Genomic DNA, 7,864 nt, shown 5'->3' on the forward strand with positions numbered 1-7,864 from the left:
TCCACAGTGTGACCTGCTGTGTCACGCTCCTCCACCGAGGCTGGCCCACAGCAATGCATTGTAACCTGAAACTGTGAGCTGCGATAAACACCTTCTTCCATCAACTGCTTTTGTCACGGTGTTTTATCACAGCCACAGGAGTGAGGCTAAGACTGTCTGGGCTGCACACAGTAGAACCAGAAATGAGTTTGTTAGGAGCCCTTGCCTTGCCTCTGCTGTGAGTGCCACCGAAGAGCTCCTCTCTGAGGGCGCAGCATCCGTGGCAGGTGAGCCCAGGGTGCCTCTTCCTGAGTGCCGTGGTCGGCATGCATTCCTGCTGCGCTGCCAGCTTCACCGTCCCTGTCTGTGAAAGGTGAGAACACTGTCCAAAGGGCTGAAAGGGAGAATCTTGCAGTCCATGGAAGTCGCATGTACAGGACACACGGCCATCAGACGCTCCTTGTAGGCAATGAGACATGTCACTGAGGCGGAGGTGTTGGCTAGCAGGAGCTTACCCACACATGCAGCAGTTACGTAGAGCAGGAAGAGACATGCAGATTTTCTCTTGTGTTAGATTCCAGTTGGCAGGAAAGGTACAGAGAAAAGGAGGTGGAAGAGATGGTTTCCATAAGGACAAGCAATTACAGATGAAATCTGTTCACCAAAACAACAAGCCCTTCCCAAGATGCCAACCCTGGAACCCATGGGAAGGATTAACAAGGAGGAAGCGAGATCACAGTGAGAGAAGTCACCCCTGTGTCTGACCTTGACAGGAATGAAAAGCCCGTAACAGAGTGCAGAGAGTCTTGGAGCTAGGGAGCCGTGGGGCTGCAGAGACGAGTGTGTCTGAGCTAGTGTGTCAGGCCCCTTCCCTGTCAAGCCTGGTGAGGAGGCGCTCTCAGGCCTGTGGCAGCATGCTGCGTGAAAACAGAGTGATCAACGGCGCAGGGCTAACTAAGGAAGTACTTGGTATCTATGACGTGGTACCAGCTTTTTTTTTCTTTTCTTTTTTTTTTTTTTTTTTTGAGGTAGCCTGTCATGTTACTGACTTGGCTGGTCCTTAACCTGATATAACTGGAATGAACCACGTGTCTCCAACAGAAAGCTCAGATTACAGGCAGGTTTCAGTTAGTGCTGGAGATAGAACTCAGGCCTCGTGCAAACTTAGTAAGTCTACTTTATCAGCTAAGCTGTATCCTTAGCTCAACATCGATCATTTGAGGAAATGGTACAAATGAATAATGGGAACACTTGGTACAGGTGACATGCCGTTAGATCTTGTTACTGTTTTATTTATTGCCCCCTTAGCTGCTGACTCCCCAGGTCAGCTGGCACTTGTTTGGGATGGTAGGTTGTGGGCCTTCAGTGACCCTGAGGCCCCCTGTGTAGAAAGGCTTCGCTTCATGCTGACATAATGCTAGCCTGTGAGTGTTGAGAAAAGTATCAGGTGGGCTGAAAGAGTGGTGATCAGAAGCAGGGTACATCTGTGTACAGGGCAGGCAAACGTGAAATTCTTGAACTTTGCTAAGACATGCCTTAGTCTGCTCTGTTGCTGTGATGGGACCATGACCATGGCAGCTCTTACGAAAGGAAGCATTTGGGCCTGGCTTACACTTACAGAGGTTTCTTAGTCCATTGTCATCAAGATGGCCAGTGAGAGAGCACGTGGCAACATTCAGGCAGACACGATGCCGGAAAAGAGTTCTGTATCTACAGCCTGAGGTAAGGGCAGCAGGAGAGAGCAATGGGCCTGGCATGGACTTTTGAAACTTGAAAGCCTAGTGACACGCTTGCTCCAACAACACCATACTACCTAATATTCTAATCCTTCTCAAGGCACATGCTGATGAAAAGTAATCAAATATATGATTCTGTGGGGCCGGTCTTACACCACCACAACACAGGTGCTGGAAAACAGGAACATCCTCATTACTAGGCTAGAGAGGGCCTAGCCATCAAGAGCTCACACTGCTCTTGCAGAGGACCCTAGTTTGGTGTCCAGCATTCAAGTCAATTGGCTTGAAAGTGATTGTAATCCAGACTCAGGAGTTGTAGCACCCTCTTCTGGCCGCCACAGGCACCTGCATTCATGTGCATAACCCCATAAAGTGAAAAAAATTCACAAAAGCTTGTGGCCTATGAATGTTAAAACAATGGTTGAAGAGTTTGAATGAAGGCATGCTGTGTGCATGGGAAATGTTTCCAGAAAATATGTTGGTGAAAATGCAGTGCCACAGGTAGGCTGCGTTTCTTAAGAGTTGTCCACGGAGACATCCAGTAGACGTGCTGTTTATTGCCTGGGCTGTAACACCCTGTTGCTGAAGGTGTTGCGTGCTGTGCCTTTGTGGATGTGGAGAACTCGGGCTGAGACTGAGCTGGGCACATCATGGTGACGGTAAGTGCTGTGCACAGCGCCGCTCAGCTTTGGACCCTCACACCACGCCACCGAGACGCCAGACGTCCTTCACGTGCAGCAGTTAGTGCTGAGACTCATGGCTGGCCGAGCTGTCAGAGAACGAGTGGCCGTGGGATGCTGAGCCCTCAGTAAAATACAGGGCTCACATCAAGATTCAGGGCACTGTGGCAGAGCGGACAAACAGTGGAGGAGCTGGACAAACAGCTGATGCTGCTGAGCGTGACGGTGCTGGTTTCCTCTCGAGACCCTAGCACCTGTGATGACTCCTGGGAGACTGAACAGAATTGAACCTTTTGGTCCATGACTAGGGTGGTCGTGACGCTCTGCTGCCTTCCGAGGCTTAGCAGATAGTTAATATTTACTAGGTGGTGGTGGGGATTGTTACCCAGAGTCAAGCCATTTGTATAGCTCCTCCACTTTGCTTGGGCAGTGATAACTAACTATGCGAAGTTGGTTCCTCGTCCTAAGGTGACTCAGTTTTCTAGACACTTGATTTCTTCTTCCTAGGTGTCAGATGGCCAGCTAGGAGAGATGTTTGTCAACCCAACACTGACTACTCACTAGTTACCACACTGGTCAACTATGAGCTTCAAAGGGAAATAACATCTTGCCCTGCCCCTCTTGCCCTGTAACTACCCCAGCTTGTAAACAGATGGCAGTCTCTCATTGTAGAGACACCCCTTGCAAGTGTGGGTGTTGTGTGTGTCCTCTGTCCATGCCTGCCCCCCCCCCCAGAGCAGGTTTGCACTGTTAAGTAGTTCCTTCCCTTGTGTCTTACCATCGATGGTGGTTTGACTGAAAATGGCCTGTAGGTTCATATATTTGAATGTTTAGTCACCAAGAAGTGAAACTGTTTGCAAGGATTGGAAGGATTAAGAGCTGTGGTCTTGGAGGTGTGTCACTGGGGCTGGGCTTTGAAGTTTCAAAAGCCCCTGTCAGGCCCAGTCTTGCTCTGCCTGCTGCCTGCAGATTAGGATGTAGCTGTCAGGTACTGCTCTGTTGCCATTGGTGCCGCCATGCTCCCCACCATGCTCCCCACCCACCATGATAATGGACTAAGCCTCTGAAACTGTAAGCCAGCCCCAGAGTTTCTTCTTTTTTTTTTTTTTAGTAAGAGTTGCCGTGGTCATGGTGTCACTTCACAACAACAGACCACTGGCTAAGATGCCATCTTTCATTTGGTGGCCAGGAAGCGGAGTTGGTGTGTTGACTCTGCAATGGCAGTCCTCTACTGCTTTCTCTACCTCACCCCCACACTGCTGTGGCCCTGGTCCCCTTGAGTGAGACCATCAGAGACCGTTTGTCCATTGCCTTCCTGGATGCAGCACTGCAGAGTTCGTCCTGGGTGAGTGTGGAGACTTTTCTCCTTCTCAGGAAATTCCCCAACGACCATTCTTTTTTTGTTTTTCTCTGTGTAGCCTTGGCTACACACTTTTGGACACACTTTTTAGACCAGGCTGGCCTCAAACTCACAGAGATCCACCTGCGTCTGCCTCCCTGAGTGCTGAGATCACAGGTGTTTGCCACCATGCGTGGCTCCTTTCTGACCAAACATCCAGAAGACCTGTCAAACCCCGATGTCAGCTGGGGAGCTGTCATAGGGTCTTAGGGTTTCATTGCTGTGAAGAGACACCATGAACAAGGCAATTCTTGTGAAGGAAAACATTTAACTGGGGCTGGCTTAATAAGTTTCGCAGTTTAGTTCGTTATCTTCATGGTGAGAATCGAGGCAGTGTTCAGGCTAGTGGAGAAGGAGCTGAGAGCTCTACAAACTACCACAGAAGATCACGTATTTTCAACTGTTAGTCTCTGTCTAGAGGAGCAGTGGAGACACCTGCATTTGAAGGGCCCTCTTACTGAACAGGGCTATTGGTTGGGACCCTTTTCATTTGGCCTGGTTTTTGTTGAGAAGAATCTCCTCTGTTCTCGCTCCTGCCTTCACCATGGGCCAGCAACCCTCTATCCACCTTGAGCCTCTTGTGGCATGTCCACTCAAAATCGTTCTTTGATGTAAGGCAGGCCTGGCCTCAGCACTCCTTGGCAACAGCTAGCACTGCCTGAGGGCAGCACCTTTGTCCTCCTTGCTCTAAAGGCCCTTATGTTTGGTTCCCTTATGTGAACAGAAGGAATACAGCTTGAGGTTGTCTGTGTTCACGCCTTTTTCTGTCTCTGCTTCCACCCCTCTCTCGTTCTGCTCTCTTCCATTTCCCCATGTTAGCCCTGCCTTGCCCAGTCCTGAGTCTGTCACACAAACTGCGTCCTCTGCCCATTTTATGCTCCTTTCCCAAACCTGATACCAAAGCTCTCTAGAACAGTGTCTGGCTGAGGAGCAGCTAGCTTTCTTGCGCTGCTCTTCTTGCTAGCAAAACCTGCTTCCAAACCAAGCTCCCTGCTCAAGTCCCACCATGACAGTCAGGTTCCCTTTCTTTGTGCTCTGTCTGCTTTTGCCACTATGAATCATGGGCAGTTATGGCTGCTGCCCTACCCCTCTGAGAAGCCCTGTGAACACTGTCAGCCATTCCCTTCCTGTGTGGTGCCTGGCCCAGCCCAACTTCTGGGTATAAAACGAGCTGAGGCAATCTGCCACCCGCAGCAGCAGACGCCTCAGGCTGAGGCAATTCCAAGCCTGGGTTGTTCCAATCCACCCCAAGCTGCTCTGAGGCCGCACAAGCTGTGGTGATGCACTGCCGCGCCTCTCCACTCGGAGCTGGTGGGAATCCAAACAGTCACTGCACCCTCTAAGAGCAAAGTTTAGATGCCAACTGAATACCTTGTAGCAAGTGGTTCCTTGCCCTTTCCCCTTCCGTCCTCCGGGCAGTCAGCCCCTCCTTCCCATCCTGGGGCTGTGGAGGCAGGAGAAGAAATGGTAGGCAAAGCCTCAGCTGAACATGGTGTACATGGCAATTCTCCTGCCTCAGCCTAGGGGAACCCCACACCTTTCCTGCCTTGGAATGCCCATTGCTGCCCTGCCACCATGGGATCTGTCCATGATAACGACAACCTTTCCCACTTTCCTGCTTCAGTCTGCTGTCTTTACAGAGAACTCTGGAACTTTTGGATGTTAGGCCCATCAAGAGCCTAAATATAAGAAGGTATGAAGAGAACTCAGGAAACTAATCATCCATCGATGCAAAATCGCAAGAGGTTCATTCTGACCATTGGGCAATGGGGTCACCCCTGTTGGTCAGCAAGGAGTGGCCCCGGGAGACAAAGACCTTAGGTTTTTAAAAGACAGGGCGCGGGGAATTCTAGGGGTTGCCTTCTTGGCAATTCATGATTGGATGAGGTATTTAACTTTTAAAATAATTGGTTGGTTCTGGGCACCCTTAGGTCTGGTCAGCCCTATCGTAAATATCTGACCTTCAAGTCAGTTTGGAATTTCCTGCCATATGAGATATAGCCACAGTTAAAGGTGGGAGAGTGATTAACTCATCCCGTGTCTGTTCTGAGGAGTGGGGGTTACAGGCTTTGGATCAAAGGTCAGGAGAAGGTTTGGGGCCATTTGGCCCAGTTTCCAAACAGCCCATCTCACCGGCGCCAGCCGGTGATTTTCTCTCCATTTAGTAGAGATCTCTGCTTGTTCTCTTCCTTATCTCTGCCCTCACAGATGGCTAATGTCAGGAACTTTTACATTCCTCGGCTCTTCTGGAGAAGCACCAAGAAGCTTTAATTAACATGGGCCTAAAACTTGAAAATATAAGTTATAAGGCAATTAAAGAAACAGGTTACAAAGTTAGTCTGATTCTTTCATGGACACTTTGTATACTATGTACTCAAGGCAGAGAAGTGGCCAGACCTCTACCTGAGGAAGCTCCAGCAGCCCAACTTCTTCCCCAGACCTCTGTAACTCTCATCAACAGCTCCTCAGTAGGACTCATCCCAGATTATGCTACCATCATTTGAGAGGAGGGTGCCTCAGTTGGGACTGCGGCTCCTCAGTTAAGACTGTGGCTTCTCAGTTAGGACTGTACCTCCTCAATAGGGCACAGCGATGCACACCTTTAATTCCAGCACTCAGGAGGCAGAGGCAGGTGGATCTCAGAGTCTGAGACCGGACTTGTCTACAAAGTGAGTCTAGCAGAGCTAGGGCTATTATGAAAAGAAACACTGTCTCCAAAAAAAAAAAAAAAAAAAAAAGGCTCTGGCCGGCCTTCATCTCCCTTGTTAGACTCCATTCCTAAAGTTAGCCACCAAGGTCCATTCCCTTATTTGGCCACTTCCTCCCTGAGCGTGCCCACCAAGGTCCAGCTATCAAAGTATTGAAGTCCAGCAACCAAAAGTTCCCTTGGCTCACTTAATTAACATACCCAATCAAAACAAACCAACTCATCCTAATTTGGGTTTTTCCCTTTTAACTTTACAAACTGCCACTTGCCTATGGGCCACATTTATCTCTTCTTCATCCAGAGGCAGCCCTTTGTCCACCTCCCTGGACAATGTCCCTGCCCCCTCTCCCATGTTCCCTTTTCCCTTTTCTCATTCTCTGTCTCCTGTCTGTTATTCCCTGCTTTTTGTCCCTCTGGAGCAAACAAATCTTCTTTGTGCTGAGAACTTGGTCTTGGTGTGTCTTGTGATGATTTTGGTCCTTGCAACCTTAACTAAGACAGAAGTTTTATTTAAAATTATGAAATATAGAAACTGTATTTCCATTTTAACATAACATTGAAATGGTTGCATTTCTCACTGAAAGGTATGGGCTGCACATGGCCTTTTGCCAGTTGGGACAAGTTGGCTCACGTGTGTTGTACCAAACCTAAGGTTAGCACCTTATGACTTGTGGTGTGGTTATAAAGATGTCTGCAAAGCCATGCCAATTCCACGTTTACCCCTTGTACATACCAGCTTTTTGCCTGAGTGTGCCTATCAGCGGCGGCTGCTGTGGAGCTCCAGTGGCAGCAGCTCCTCTGGCCTTTGCCTGTGGTTAAACTCGAGAACTCCAGGGATTTCAGACCCTTGCTGCCACAGTGTGATGCTGAGGCGTTCAGCTCTGTGCACCGAGCAACCTCCACGGTTTCAGGCTCTCTATGATGCTGTGGGCATTGCTGGGCTCCCCAACTCCATGGCAAGCTCGTCCACTGAATTCCCTGTCATCGCAAATACACACTTTATTGGTTCTCTTCTTTTATACACTCATTTGGTTGTTGGCCATGTTTCTTCTTGGCAAAATTTGGGGCAGTATTTATGAAATTCTCCTGTAGGGCACACCCTCCCTGCATTGGATTCCATGCACTGTGTATAGTGTATGGGGGAAGCAAGTGCCTCATAACAAAGGCTTGTTTAATTTTCGTAGTAGGTTTTAAGGATTATTTTTTAAGTCTAGTCAGCAACACCAGACAAAAAGTATTGAGTACTCCACAGGGTATAGAGTGCTGCCAAGCACCATAGAATGTTTATATGACACAGAGAAAATGTGACTCTTGTCCCCTGAGGGATGTCCAGTGTGGGGATTTAAAACTCAGAACGTAAGAG

This window comes from Psammomys obesus, unplaced genomic scaffold, assembly GCF_907164565.1.
Source record: "Psammomys obesus unplaced genomic scaffold, mPsaObe1.curated_primary_1811, whole genome shotgun sequence".
Taxonomy (NCBI): domain Eukaryota; kingdom Metazoa; phylum Chordata; class Mammalia; order Rodentia; family Muridae; genus Psammomys; species Psammomys obesus.